The sequence below is a fragment of the Rattus norvegicus genome, chromosome 19, assembly GCF_021556685.1.
Source record: "Rattus norvegicus strain SHRSP/BbbUtx chromosome 19, alternate assembly SHRSP_T2T, whole genome shotgun sequence".
Taxonomy (NCBI): Eukaryota; Metazoa; Chordata; class Mammalia; order Rodentia; family Muridae; genus Rattus; species Rattus norvegicus.
In genome coordinates this window covers 39,954,105-39,968,227 of record NC_141552.1, presented here as the reverse complement: position 1 = coordinate 39,968,227, position 14,123 = coordinate 39,954,105, and positions in this window count along the sequence as shown.

The window sequence follows — 14,123 nt, the reverse complement described above, 5'->3', positions numbered from 1 at the left end:
CATGGGTGTTCTGTCTCACCAGGCCTGTGTTGTGCACCCCCTCAGAATAACTATGCACATACCTATTCCCGAAAGGCTGATCAAGAGAGCTATGATCGCTTCTATTCAGACTTCATTCCAGTACCCAGGAAACCACCATTGTCCTCCCCATGCTGCTCTGGGTCACTTTAGAGATATCCAGTCTTCCTCTCATGCCCCCAAGAGCAGAGCCATGAATAGAAGACACAGAGTTCTATATGTGGACAGAAGACTTCACAAGAGTTACTGATGCAAAGACTGCTTACTGAGCCTCTGTGTATAAACTGGATGGATGTCTCATTGCCAGGCCAGTCAGTGTTAGTAAATAAGCGAAGGCAGAGGTCAGATAAAAGGGTAGTGGTGAGCACTCCCACCCCTGTGTACTCTTCCCACAGCCAAAAAATGCGTGGTTTAACTCTACTTGAGTTAAAAATCTTTCTTCAATTACAATTATTAAAATTATGCTTCGTGGGCAAGCCTGGAATCAGAGCCATCCTTGGCTACCTAGCAAATTCAAGGACAGTTCAGGATTCATGCAGTCCTGTTTTAAAAGAAGCAAAAATGAGGGAGAGCCAGGAAAATGACTAACTCCTTATATGAAGGGGTCTATAAGGCAACCCTTCACTCAGAACAGCACGTGTTGGGAAGCTGGGAAAAGTGTAGTCCTGCCTGAACTAAGGCTTGGGACCATGAGGCATGCAGTCAGTGGTTCTAACCTGTTCAGGGGGTCACATCCCAAATGGTGTCCCTATTCCACTAGAGACAAGAGTCCCAGACACGGTTCTTCACATTCTAAATCCAGGCTTGCATATTTCATCCATAAGGCCTGGGAGAGCCTTTGGATTCATGAACAGTAAGTGCTAAGATTGGTCAGCCAGGCCCAGGACTGGAGCAGGATCCAGGGTGTCGCACAGTGCTAACTGTTAGCCCTGCTCAGAATAGACGCCCCCTTCTCTAGATGGAGAACAACTACAGAGAGTTTAAAGAATGTTTAAAGACTACAGTGCTGTGCTGTTTGTATTTTCTAGAAGACCAGTGCTGGTCTCTGCCTCCCTTCTGTGACGCCCAGGTGTATTTGATACTTTCCTTTGTGCTGTGACACAACACCCTACAAAGGCCATGGCAGAAAGGGTTTACTCTGGCTCATAGTTCAGGGGCACAGGGGTGCAGCCCATCAACAGGGCAGACACGGGGCAGCAGCATGAGGAGGCTGGTCACGTGGTATCTGCAATCAGGAAGTGGGGAGAGGTGACTACTGGGGCTCAGCTTCTTTTCTCCTGTAGTCTTAGTCCAAGCCCCCACCCACGGTTGGGCCTAGCACGCCAGTTAAGCCATTACAGAAGTAGCATGACACACAGAGGTGTGTTTCCATGGTGATTCTCAATCCTGTAGGGTTGGCCTGACAAGTTTTTCCTTCACGACTTGAGCACATAACTTCTCATCTCAGCCCTTTCTTGGTTCTGGGAGGTTTGCTCTCACTCCAATCATGGCTTTTTACTCGTGGTCCTCACTATCTTGATTCTCAATCCTGTAGGGTTGGCCTGACAAGTTTTTCCTTCACGACTTGAGCACATAACTTCTCATCTCAGCCCTTTCTTGGTTCTGGGAGGTTTGCTCTCACTCCAATCATGGCTTTTTACTCGTGGTCCTCACTATTTTGCCTGAAAGAGCATCCTCAGGCAATTGAAAGTGTTTGGTAGACAATTCAGATTCCTCCAAATTTTAGACTTTGGCCCCAAATAATTAAGAGAGCAAGACCCTTTCATCAGGAAGATGGAATCTACTTGACTGCCACACAGCCATGGTGGCCTTGATCCCCAAGCTATATATAGTTACACAATACTGTCTTTATGTTTCTAACTGTATCAGGCAATATTTAATCCAAATTTACAATTTTGTTTTTAGGGAACTTGGGACTTTTATCTAAACTTAGTTTTATAGAATAAAGGCAAGTCTGAGAATTTATTTGTACTTTGATCTCCGTCCAGTGTCCAGGATTTCACAGAACATTTCTATACAACCCTGACAAAAGACAATGCCAACCTGTCCCTCCTCTCAGAAGACATGTCCTGAGTGTTTTACTAGCAAACTTGAGACAGTGAATGGGAGTGGAAAATTCTCTCTGGGTTATACATTGCGAATTTCCCAAGAAATGAGGGGATTCACCTGACAATGGAAATCCCAACTTCTCTGTCAATTATAGCTCTATACAGAGGGGGGAGCTGTGGGAGGTGTTGGTGGTGGTGGTGGTGGTGGTGGTAGTGTGGGTGGTGGTGGTGGACGTGGAGGTGCTAGTGGTGGAGGAGGTGGTGGTGGTGGTGGAGGTGGAGATGGTGAAAGTGGACGTGGAGGTGGAGGTGGTGCTGGTGGAGAAGGTGGAGGAGGTGGTGGACATGGTGGTGGAGGTTAAGGTGTTGGAGTAGGTGGTGGTGGATGTGCAGGTGGTGGTGGAGGTGGTGGTGGTGGAGGTGGAGTTGGAGGTGGTGGAGGTGATGGTGGGAGTGGAGGTGTTGATGGTGGCTGTGGATGTGGTGGAGATGGATGTGGTGGAGCTAGAGGTGGGGGTAGGTGGATGTGGAGATGGTGGAGGAGGTGGTGGTGGAGGTGAGGGTCGTGAAGGTAGAGGTGGAGGTAGTGGAGGTTGAGGTGCAGGTGGAGTTGGAAGTGGAGGTGGAAGTGCAGGTGGTGGAGGAGGTGGAGGTGGACATGGAGGTGGTGTAGCTTGTGGTAGAGGTGGAGATGGTGGTGGTGGAGGTGGAGGTAGTGTGTGTGGAGGTGGAGGTGGAAATGGAGGGGGTGGTGGAGGAGGAGTTTGTGGAGGTGGAGAAGGTGGAAGTGGAAGTGGATGTGGTGGAGGTTGAGGTGGAGGTTGAGGTGGTGGAGGTGGAGGAGGAGGTGGAGGAGGAGGTGGAGGTGGTGGTGGTCGAGGTGGAGGTGCTAGAAGTGGAGGTGGAGGTGGCGCTGGAGGTTGAGGAGATGGAGGTGGAAGTGGAGGTAGTAGAAGTCGTGAAGGTGGTGGAGGAGTTGGTGGTGGAGGTGGATGTGGTGGTGGTGGAGGTGGAGGTGGTGGTATATGTGGAGGTGGACATGGTGGAGGTGGAGGTGGAGGTGAATGTGGAGTTGGTGGAAGTGGAGAAGGTGGAGGTTGAAGTGGTGGAGGTGGATTTAGTGGTGGTGGTGGTGGAGATGGTTGAGGTGGAGATGGAGGTGGAAGTGGAAGTGGAGGTGGAAGTGGAGTTGGAGGTGCAGGTGGTGGAGGAGGTGGTGGTGCAGATGGCGGTGGTAGAAGTGGAGGCAGAAGTGGTGGAGTTGGTGGTGGAGGTGGTGGTGTTGGTGGTTGAGGTGGTGGAGGTGGAGGTGGTGGAGGTGGAGGTGGAGGTGGAGGTGGTTGAGGTGGAGGTGGTGAAGGAGGTGGTGGTGGTGTTGGAGGTTGTGAAGGTGGAGGTGGAGGTGGTGAAGGTAGAGCTTGGGGTGGTGGAGTTGGAGGAGCTGAGTTGGAGGAGGTGGTTGAGGTGGAAGTGGGGGTGGTAGAGGTGGAGTTGGGGATGGTGAAAGTGGTGGTGGAGGTGGAGGTCCAGGTGGTTGAAGAGGTAGTGAAGGAGGTGGAGGTGGAGGTGGAGGTACAAGAGGTGGAGGAGGTGGTGGTGAATGTGGAGGTGGTTAGGTGGAGGTGAAGGTGGTGGAAGGGGTGGAGGAGGTAGAAGTGGAGGTGGCGGTGCAGGTTGTGGAGGTGGTTGTGGAGGTGCAGGTGGATGTGTTGGTTGTGGAAGTGGAGGTGGTGGATGTGGAGTTGGTATTAGAGGTGGAGGCCGAGGTGGTAGAGGTGAAGGAGGTGGAGGTGGACGTTGTGGGGGAGGTAAAAAAGGGGGAGGTGGAGGTGGAGGTTGAGGTGGAGTTGGAGGTGGAGGTGGTGGAGGAGGAGTTGGTGGTGGTAGTGGAGATGGAGGGGAAGGTTTTGGAGGAGGTTGTGGTGGACTTTGAGGTGGTGGAGGTGGTGGAGGAGGTAGAGGTGGTTGTAGTCGAGGTGGATGGGGTAGAAGTGGAGGTGGTCATGGAGGTGGATATGGAGTTGGTAGATGTGGACGTGGAGGTAGAGTTGGAAGTGGATGTGGTGGAGGTTGAGGTGGAGGTTGAGGTGGAGGTTGAGGTGGTGGAGGTGGAGGAGGAGGTGGAGGAGGAGGTGGAGGTGGTGGTGGTCGAGGTGGAGGTGCTAGAAGTGGAGGTGGAGGTGGCGCTGGAGGTTGAGGAGATGGAGGTGGAAGTGGAGGTAGTAGAAGTCGTGAAGGTGGTGGAGGAGTTGGTGGTGGAGGTGGATGTGGTGGTGGTGGAGGTGGAGGTGGTGGTATATGTGGAGGTGGACATGGTGGAGGTGGAGGTAGAGGTGGAGGTGAATGTGGAGTTGGTGGAAGTGGAGAAGGTGGAGGTTGAAGTGGTGGAGGTGGATTTAGTGGTGGTGGTGGTGGTGGAGATGGTTGAGGTGGAGATGGAGGTGGAGGTGGTGGAGGTGGAGGTGGTGGTGGGGTTGTAGGTGGAAGTGGTGGAGGAGGTGGTGGTCGAGGTGGAGGTGGAAGTGGAGTTGGAGGTGCAGGTGGTGGAGGAGGTGGTGGTGCAGATGGCGGTGGTAGAAGTGGAGGCAGAAGTGGTGGAGTTGGTGGTGAAGGTGGTGGTGTTGGTGGTTGAGGTGGTGGAGGTGGAGGTGGTGGAGGTGGAGGTGGAGTTGGAGGTGGAGGTGGTTGAGGTGGAGGTGGTGAAGGAGGTGGTGGTGGTGTTGGAGGTTGTGAAGGTGGAGGTGGAGGTGGTGAAGGTAGAGGTTGGGGTGGTGGAGTTGGAGGAGCTGAGTTGGAGGAGGTGGTTGAGGTGGAAGTGGGGGTGGTAGAGGTGGAGTTGGGGATGGTGAAAGTGGTGGTGGAGGTGGAGGTCCAGGTGGTTGAAGAGGTAGTGAAGGAGGTGGAGGTGGAGGTGGAGGTGGAGGTGGTGGAAGTGGAGGTGGTGGTTAACATGGATGTGGAGATTGTAGAGGTGAAGGTGGAGGTGTAGTTGAAGGTGGTGGTGGTGAAGGTGGAGGTGGAGGAGGTGGAGGTGGAGGGTGAGGTGGTGGTATTGGAGTTGGAGGTGGAACTCGTGGAGGCGGAGGAGGTGGAGGTGCAATTGATGGAGCTGGAGGTGAAGGTCGTGGAGGTTGAGGTGGAGGTGGAGGTGGGGCTGGTGGATTTGGAGGTGGAGGAGGAGGTAGAGGTGGAAGTGAAGTTGGAGATGGGGAAGGTGGAGGATGTGGAGGTGGTGGTGGTGGTGATGGAAATGGAGGTGGAGGTGGGGGTGTTGGAGTTGGAGGTGGTGCAGGTTGAGGTGGAGGTGGTGGAGGTGTTGCTTTACGAGGAGGTGGAGGTGGAGATGCAGATGGTAGAGGTGGAGATGGTGGAGTTGGAGGTGGTGGAGGTGGTGGTCGAGGTGAAGGTGGTGGAGGTGGTGGTGGAGGTGGAGGTGAAGGTGGAGGTGGTGGACGTGGATGTGGAGGTGGAGGTGGACGTGGAGGTGGTGGAGGTGGAGGTGGAAGTGGAGGTGGTGTTCGTTGTGGTGGAGTTGGTGGACATGGAGGTGGTGGAGGTAGAGGTGGAGGTGGTGGTGATGGAGGTGGAGGTGGGGGAGGAGGTGGTAGTGGAGGTGGAAGTAGGGGACATGGAGGTGGAGGTGTTGGAGGTGCAGGTGGTGGAGGAGGTGGTGGTGGAAGTGGAAGTGGTTAAGGTGGAGCTGGAGGTTGTGGAGGTGGCGGTGGTTGAGGTGGTGGTGGAGGTGGAGGTGGTGGTGGTGGTGGAAATGGAGGTGGTGGGTGTGGTTGTGAAGGTGGAGGTGGAGGTCTAGGTGGAGGAGGAGGAGTTGGAGGTGGAGTTGGAGGTGGTGGAGAAGGTGGTGGTGGAGGTGGAGGTGGTGGAGGTGGAGGTGGAGGTGGAGGTGGAGGTGGAAGTTGAGGTTGAGGTGCAGGTGGTAGAGGAGGTTCTGGTGGACGGAGAGGTGTTGGATATGGTGGAGGAGTTGGTGGCGGTGCAGGTGGAGGTGGTGGTTGTGGAGGTAGTGGAGGTGGAGGTCCAGGTGGAGGAGAAGATGGAGGTGCAGGTGGTAGAGGAGGTTGTGGTAGAGGTTGAGGTGGAGATGGTGGAGTTGGTGGTGGAGGTGGATGTGGAGGTGGATGTGCAGGTGGTGGAAGTGGAGATGGAGGTGGTGAAGGAGGTGATAGAGGTGGAGGTGGTGGAGGAGTTTGTGGTGGAGGTGGAGGTCGTGGAGGTGGAGGTGTAGGTGGAGGTGCAGGTGTTGGAAGAGGTGGAGGTGGAGGTTGTGGAGGTGGAGGTGATGTTGGATATGCAGATGGTGGAGGTGGAGTTGGAGGAGCAGTAGGAAGTGGAGGTGGTGGAGGGCGAAAAGGTGGTGGTGGATGTGGTAGAAGTGGAGGTGGTGTTGGAGGTGGAGGTGGAGATGGTGAAGGTGGATGTGGAGGTGGTGGAGGTGGTGGAGGTGATGGTGGTGGTGGAGCTGGGGGAGTTGGAGGTGGTGAAGGTGGAGGTGGAGGTGCAGGTTCAGATGGTGGCGGAGGTGGTGGTGTAGGTGGACATGGCAGAGGGGGAGGAGGTTGAGGTGGAGATGGAGGTGGAGGTGGAGGTGGAGGTTGTGAAGGTGAAGGAGGTGGAGGTAGAAGTTGTCGTGGAATTGGAAGAGGAGGAGGTGGAGGCGGAGGTGGTGGTGGTGGCGGTTGTGGAGGAGGAGGTGGTGGAGGTGGTGAAGGAGGTTGTGGTGGAGGTGGAGGTGAATATGGAGATGGTGGAGTTGGAGGTGGAGGAGCAGTAGGAACTGGAGGTGGTGGAGGTCGAAAAGGTGGTGGTGGATGTGGTAGAAGTGGAGGTGGTGTTGGAGGTGGAGGTGGTGAAGGTGGATATGGAGGTGGTGGAGGTGGAGGTGGAAGTGGTGGAGGTGGAGGCGGTAGAACTGGAGGTGGAGGTGGTGGTGGTGGAGGCGGTAGAACTGGAGGTGGAGGTGGTGGTGGTGGAGGTGGAGGTGGTGGAGGTGGTAGTGGAAGTGAAGGTGGAAGTTGTGGATGTGGGCAGAGGTGGAGGTGATGGGGTGGAGGAGATGGAGGTGGAGGTGGAGGTGGTGGAGGTGGTGGTGGAGCTTGAGTTGGAGGTAGAGGTGGAGGTGGAACTGGTGGAGTTGGTGGTGGTGGTGGAGGTGGACATGGAGGTGGAGGTGGAAGTGGAGTTGTGAGTGGTGGAGGAGATGGTGCAGGAGGTGGAGGTTGCGGATGTGGTGGAGGTGGAGGTGGTGGTGGTGGATGTGGTGGAGGTGGAGGTGGTGGTGGTGGATGTGGTGGAGGTGGAGGTGGTGGAGGTATTGGTATATGAGGAGGTGGAGGTGGAGATGCAGGTGGTAGAGGTGGAGATGGTAGAGTTGGAGGTGGACGTGGTGGAGGTTGAGGTTGAGGTCATGGAGGTGGACATCGAGGTGAAGGTGCAGGTGGTGGAGGAGGTGGTATTGGAGATGGGAGGTGGAGGTGGAGGTGGTGGAGGTGGTGGTCGAGGTGAAGGTGGTGGAGGTGGAGGTGAAGGTGGAGGTGGTGGACGTGGATGTGGAGGTGGTGGACGTGGATGTGGAGGTGGTGGAGGTGGAGGTGGAGGTGGTGGTGGTGGAAGAGGAGGTGGTGGGTGTGGTTGTGGAGGTGGTGGTGGAGGTGATGCGGGTGGAGGTGGAGGTGGAGGTGGTGGGAGTGGAGGAGGTGGAGGTGGTACTGGAGGTGGAGGTGGAGGTCTAGGTGGAGGAGGTAGAGGTGGAGGTGGATGTGGAGTTGGCGGTTGAGGCAGTGGAGGTGGAGGGGGAGGAGGAGTTGGAGGTGGTGGAGGAGGTGGAGGTGGAGGTGGAAGTTGAGGTTGAGGTGCAGGTGGTGGAGGAGGTACTGGTGGACGGAGAGGTGTTGGATGTGGTAAAGGTGGTGGTGGGGGTGCAGGTGGAGGTGGTGGTTGTGCAGGTAGTGGAGGTGGAGGTTGAGGTGGAGGTGGAGATGGAGGTGCAGGTGGTGGAGGAGGTGGTGGTGGAGGTTGAGGTGGATATGGTGGAGTTGGTGGTAGAGGTGGATGTTGAGGTCGTGGAGGTGGAGGTGAAGGTGGAGGTGCAGGTGTTGGAGGAGGTGCTGGTGGAGGTTGTGGAGGAGGTGGAGATGGAACTGGTGGAGGTGGAGGTGGAAGTAGAGTTGTGGGTGGTGGAAGAGGTGGTGCAGGTAGTGGATGTTGCGGATGTCGTGGAGGTTGTGGTGGAGGGGGAGGTGAAGTTGGTGGTGGTGGAGGTGGTGGAGTTGGAGGTAGAAATGCAGGTGGAAGAGGAAGTGTTGGTGGAGGTGGAGATAGTGGAGTTGGAAGTGGAGGTAGAGGTGGAGGAGGAGGTGGAAGTGAAGTTGCAGGTGGTGGAGGAGGTGGTGGTGAAGGTGGAGGTGGTGGAGGTCAAGGAGGTGGAGGTGGTGTTGGTAGAATTTTAAGATTGGACGTGGCAGTGGAAGTGGTGGAAGTGGAGGTGGAGATGGTGAAGGAGAAGGTAGAGGTGGATGTGGAGGTAGAGGTGGTGGAGGAGGTGGTGGTGGAGGTGGAGGTCGAGGTGGGGGAGGTGGTGGTGGGGGTGGAGGTCGAGGTGGGGGAGGTGGTGGTGGGGGTGGAGGTGGTGGTGATGGTGATGGTGGTGGATGTTGTGGAGGTGGAGGTGGTGGAGTTGGAAGTGGAGGTAGAGGTGGAGGAGGAGGTGGAAGTGAAGTTGCAGGTGGTGGAGGAGGTGGTGGTGAAGGTGGAGGTGGTGAAGGTCGAGGAGGTGGAGGCTGAGTTGGAGGTGGTGGAGTTGGAGGAAGTGGAGGCCGAGGTGGTGGTGGATGTGGATGTGGTGGAGGTGGAGGTGGTGGAGGTGGAGGTGGAGGTGAAGGTGGAGGAGGTGGATGTAGAAGTGGAGGTGGAAGTGCAGGTGGTGGAGGGGGTGGTTGTGGAGTTGGAGGTTGTGGAGGTAGAGGTGGAGGTGGGGATGGAGAGGGTAGTGGTGGAGGAGGAGATGGTGGAGGTGGAGGAGGTGGAGGTGGAAGTGGTGGAGGTGGAGGTGGAGGTGGAAGAGGATGTGGTGGAGGTGGAAGTGGTGGAGGTGGAGGTGGAGGTGGAAGAGGATGTGGTGGAGGTGGAAGTGGTGGTGGTAGAGGTGGAGGAGATGGAGGTGGTCGTGTAGGTGGAGTAGTGGACGTGGAGGAGGTGGTGGTGGAGGTTGTGGTGGAGGTGGTTGTGGTCGAGGTGGAGGTTGTAGAAGGGGAGTTGGTTGTGGAGGTGGATATGGAGTTGGTGGATGTAGACGTGGAGTTGGAGTTGGAAGTGGAGGTGGTGGAGGTGGAAGTGGTGGAGGTTGAGGTGGTGGTGCTCGTGGAAGTTGAAGAGTTGGACATAGATGTGGAGGTGGTGGAGATGGAGGTGGAGGTGGTGAAGGAGGAGGTAGAGGTGGATGTGGAGGTGCAGGTGGTAGAGGTGGTGGTGGTGGATGTGGTGGATGTGGAGGTGGTAGAGTTGGAGGTGGAGGTGGAAGAGGAAGTGTTTGTGGAGGTGGAGATCGTGGAGGTGGAGGTGGACGTGGTATAGGTGGAGTTGGAGGTGGAGGTGAAGTTGCAGGAGGTGGAGGAGGTGGTGGTGGAGGTGGAGGTGGAGTTGGACTTGGAATTGGAGGTGGAGGTGGAGTTGGATTTGGTGGAGGTGGAGGTGGATGTAGTGGTGGATGTGTAGGTGGCAGTGGAGGTGGAGGTGGAGGTGGTTGTGGAGGTGGTGGTGGTAAAGGTTGAGGTTGTGGAGGTGGACGTGGTGGTGCAGTTGGAGGTGGACGTGGTGGAGTTGGAGGAGTAGGTTGAGGTGGGTGTGGTGGAGGTGGAGGTGGAGGTGGAGTTGGTGGAGGTGGTTTTGGAGGTGGAGATGGTGGAGGAGGTGGTGGTGGAGGTGGAGGTGGTGGAGGTGGAGTTGGAGATGGAGTTGGTAGAGGTGGTTGTGGAAGTGGAAGTGGAGGTGGTTGAGGTGGAGGTGGAGGTGGGGGTGGATGTGGAGGGTGTGGAGGAGGTGGTATTAGAGGTGGGTGTGGTGTAGGTCGTGGTGGAGGTGGAGATGGTGGTAGTGGCCGTGGAGGTAGTGTATGTGGAGGTGAAGGAAGAGGAGGTGGAGGTGGAGGTGGTGTAAGAGGTGGTGGTGGAAGTGGAGGTTGGGGGGTAGAGGTGAAGGTAGAGATGGAGGGGGTGGTGTTGGACGAGGAGGTGGTGGAAGTAGAGGAGGTGGAGGTGGAGGTGGAGGTGGAGGTGGAACGGGATGTGGTAGAGGTGGAAGTGGTGCTGGAGGTGGAAGTGAAGGTCGAGATGGAGTTGGATGTGGTGGATGTGGAGGAGGTGGAGGAGGTGGAGGAGGTGGTGGTGGATGTGGAGGTGGAGGTGGTGTAGGTGGTGGTTGAGTTGGAGGAGGAGGTGGAGGTGAAGGTACAAGAGGTGGAGGAGGTGGTGGTGAATGTGGAGGTGGTTAGGTGGAGGTGAAGGTGGTGGAAGGGGTGGAGGAGGTAGAAGTGGAGGTGGCGGTGCAGGTTGTGGAGGTGGTTGTGGAGGTGCAGGTGGATGTGTTGGTTGTGGAAGTGGAGGTGGTGGATGTGGAGTTGGTATTAGAGGTGGAGGCCGAGGTGGTAGAGGTGAAGGAGGTGGAGGTGGACGTTGTGGGGGAGGTAAAAAAGGGGGAGGTGGAGGTGGAGGTTGAGGTGGAGTTGGAGGTGGAGGTGGTGGAGGAGGAGTTGGTGGTGGTAGTGGAGATGGAGGGGAAGGTTTTGGAGGAGGTTGTGGTGGACTTTGAGGTGGTGGAGGTGGTGGAGGAGGTAGAGGTGGTTGTAGTCGAGGTGGATGGGGTAGAAGTGGAGGTGGTCATGGAGGTGGATATGGAGTTGGTAGATGTGGACGTGGAGGTAGAGTTGGAAGTGGATGTGGTGGAGGTTGAGGTGGAGGTTGAGGTGGAGGTTGAGGTGGTGGAGGTGGAGGAGGAGGTGGAGGAGGAGGTGGAGGTGGTGGTGGTCGAGGTGGAGGTGCTAGAAGTGGAGGTGGAGGTGGCGCTGGAGGTTGAGGAGATGGAGGTGGAAGTGGAGGTAGTAGAAGTCGTGAAGGTGGTGGAGGAGTTGGTGGTGGAGGTGGATGTGGTGGTGGTGGAGGTGGAGGTGGTGGTATATGTGGAGGTGGACATGGTGGAGGTGGAGGTAGAGGTGGAGGTGAATGTGGAGTTGGTGGAAGTGGAGAAGGTGGAGGTTGAAGTGGTGGAGGTGGATTTAGTGGTGGTGGTGGTGGTGGAGATGGTTGAGGTGGAGATGGAGGTGGAGGTGGTGGAGGTGGAGGTGGTGGTGGGGTTGTAGGTGGAAGTGGTGGAGGAGGTGGTGGTCGAGGTGGAGGTGGAAGTGGAGTTGGAGGTGCAGGTGGTGGAGGAGGTGGTGGTGCAGATGGCGGTGGTAGAAGTGGAGGCAGAAGTGGTGGAGTTGGTGGTGAAGGTGGTGGTGTTGGTGGTTGAGGTGGTGGAGGTGGAGGTGGTGGAGGTGGAGGTGGAGTTGGAGGTGGAGGTGGTTGAGGTGGAGGTGGTGAAGGAGGTGGTGGTGGTGTTGGAGGTTGTGAAGGTGGAGGTGGAGGTGGTGAAGGTAGAGGTTGGGGTGGTGGAGTTGGAGGAGCTGAGTTGGAGGAGGTGGTTGAGGTGGAAGTGGGGGTGGTAGAGGTGGAGTTGGGGATGGTGAAAGTGGTGGTGGAGGTGGAGGTCCAGGTGGTTGAAGAGGTAGTGAAGGAGGTGGAGGTGGAGGTGGAGGTGGAGGTGGTGGAAGTGGAGGTGGTGGTTAACATGGATGTGGAGATTGTAGAGGTGAAGGTGGAGGTGTAGTTGAAGGTGGTGGTGGTGAAGGTGGAGGTGGAGGAGGTGGAGGTGGAGGGTGAGGTGGTGGTATTGGAGTTGGAGGTGGAACTCGTGGAGGCGGAGGAGGTGGAGGTGCAATTGATGGAGCTGGAGGTGAAGGTCGTGGAGGTTGAGGTGGAGGTGGAGGTGGGGCTGGTGGATTTGGAGGTGGAGGAGGAGGTAGAGGTGGAAGTGAAGTTGGAGATGGGGAAGGTGGAGGATGTGGAGGTGGTGGTGGTGGTGATGGAAATGGAGGTGGAGGTGGGGGTGTTGGAGTTGGAGGTGGTGCAGGTTGAGGTGGAGGTGGTGGAGGTGTTGCTTTACGAGGAGGTGGAGGTGGAGATGCAGATGGTAGAGGTGGAGATGGTGGAGTTGGAGGTGGTGGAGGTGGTGGTCGAGGTGAAGGTGGTGGAGGTGGTGGTGGAGGTGGAGGTGAAGGTGGAGGTGGTGGACGTGGATGTGGAGGTGGAGGTGGACGTGGAGGTGGTGGAGGTGGAGGTGGAAGTGGAGGTGGTGTTCGTTGTGGTGGAGTTGGTGGACATGGAGGTGGTGGAGGTAGAGGTGGAGGTGGTGGTGATGGAGGTGGAGGTGGGGGAGGAGGTGGTAGTGGAGGTGGAAGTAGGGGACATGGAGGTGGAGGTGTTGGAGGTGCAGGTGGTGGAGGAGGTGGTGGTGGAAGTGGAAGTGGTTAAGGTGGAGCTGGAGGTTGTGGAGGTGGCGGTGGTTGAGGTGGTGGTGGAGGTGGAGGTGGTGGTGGTGGTGGAAATGGAGGTGGTGGGTGTGGTTGTGAAGGTGGAGGTGGAGGTCTAGGTGGAGGAGGAGGAGTTGGAGGTGGAGTTGGAGGTGGTGGAGAAGGTGGTGGTGGAGGTGGAGGTGGAAGTTGAGGTTGAGGTGCAGGTGGTAGAGGAGGTTCTGGTGGACGGAGAGGTGTTGGATATGGTGGAGGAGTTGGTGGCGGTGCAGGTGGAGGTGGTGGTTGTGGAGGTAGTGGAGGTGGAGGTCCAGGTGGAGGAGAAGATGGAGGTGCAGGTGGTAGAGGAGGTTGTGGTAGAGGTTGAGGTGGAGATGGTGGAGTTGGTGGTGGAGGTGGATGTGGAGGTGGATGTGCAGGTGGTGGAAGTGGAGATGGAGGTGGTGAAGGAGGTGATAGAGGTGGAGGTGGTGGAGGAGTTTGTGGTGGAGGTGGAGGTCGTGGAGGTGGAGGTGTAGGTGGAGGTGCAGGTGTTGGAAGAGGTGGAGGTGGAGGTTGTGGAGGTGGAGGTGATGTTGGATATGCAGATGGTGGAGGTGGAGTTGGAGGAGCAGTAGGAAGTGGAGGTGGTGGAGGGCGAAAAGGTGGTGGTGGATGTGGTAGAAGTGGAGGTGGTGTTGGAGGTGGAGGTGGAGATGGTGAAGGTGGATGTGGAGGTGGTGGAGGTGGTGGAGGTGATGGTGGTGGTGGAGCTGGGGGAGTTGGAGGTGGTGAAGGTGGAGGTGGAGGTGCAGGTTCAGATGGTGGCGGAGGTGGTGGTGTAGGTGGACATGGCGGAGGGGGAGGAGGTTGAGGTGGAGATGGAGGTGGAGGTGGAGGTGGAGGTTGTGAAGGTGAAGGAGGTGGAGGTAGAAGTTGTCGTGGAATTGGAAGAGGAGGAGGTGGAGGCGGAGGTGGTGGTGGTGGCGGTTGTGGAGGAGGAGGTGGTGGAGGTGGTGAAGGAGGTTGTGGTGGAGGTGGAGGTGAATATGGAGATGGTGGAGTTGGAGGTGGAGGAGCAGTAGGAACTGGAGGTGGTGGAGGTCGAAAAGGTGGTGGTGGATGTGGTAGAAGTGGAGGTGGTGTTGGAGGTGGAGGTGGTGAAGGTGGATATGGAGGTGGTGGAGGTGGAGGTGGAAGTGGTGGAGGTGGAGGCGGTAGAACTGGAGGTGGAGGTGGTGGTGGTGGAGGTGGAGGTGGTGGAGGTGGTAGTGGAAGTGAAGGTGGAAGTTGTGGATGTGGGCAGAGGTGGAGGTGATGGGGTGGAGGAGATGGAGGTGGAGGTGGAGGTGGTGGAGGTGGTGGTGGAGCTTGAGTTGGAGGTAGAGGTGGAGGTGGAACTGGTGGAGTTGGTGGTGGTGGTGGAGGTGGACATGGAGGTGGAGGTGGAAGTGGAGTTGTGAGTGGTGGAGGAGATGGTGCAGGAGGTGGAGGTTGCG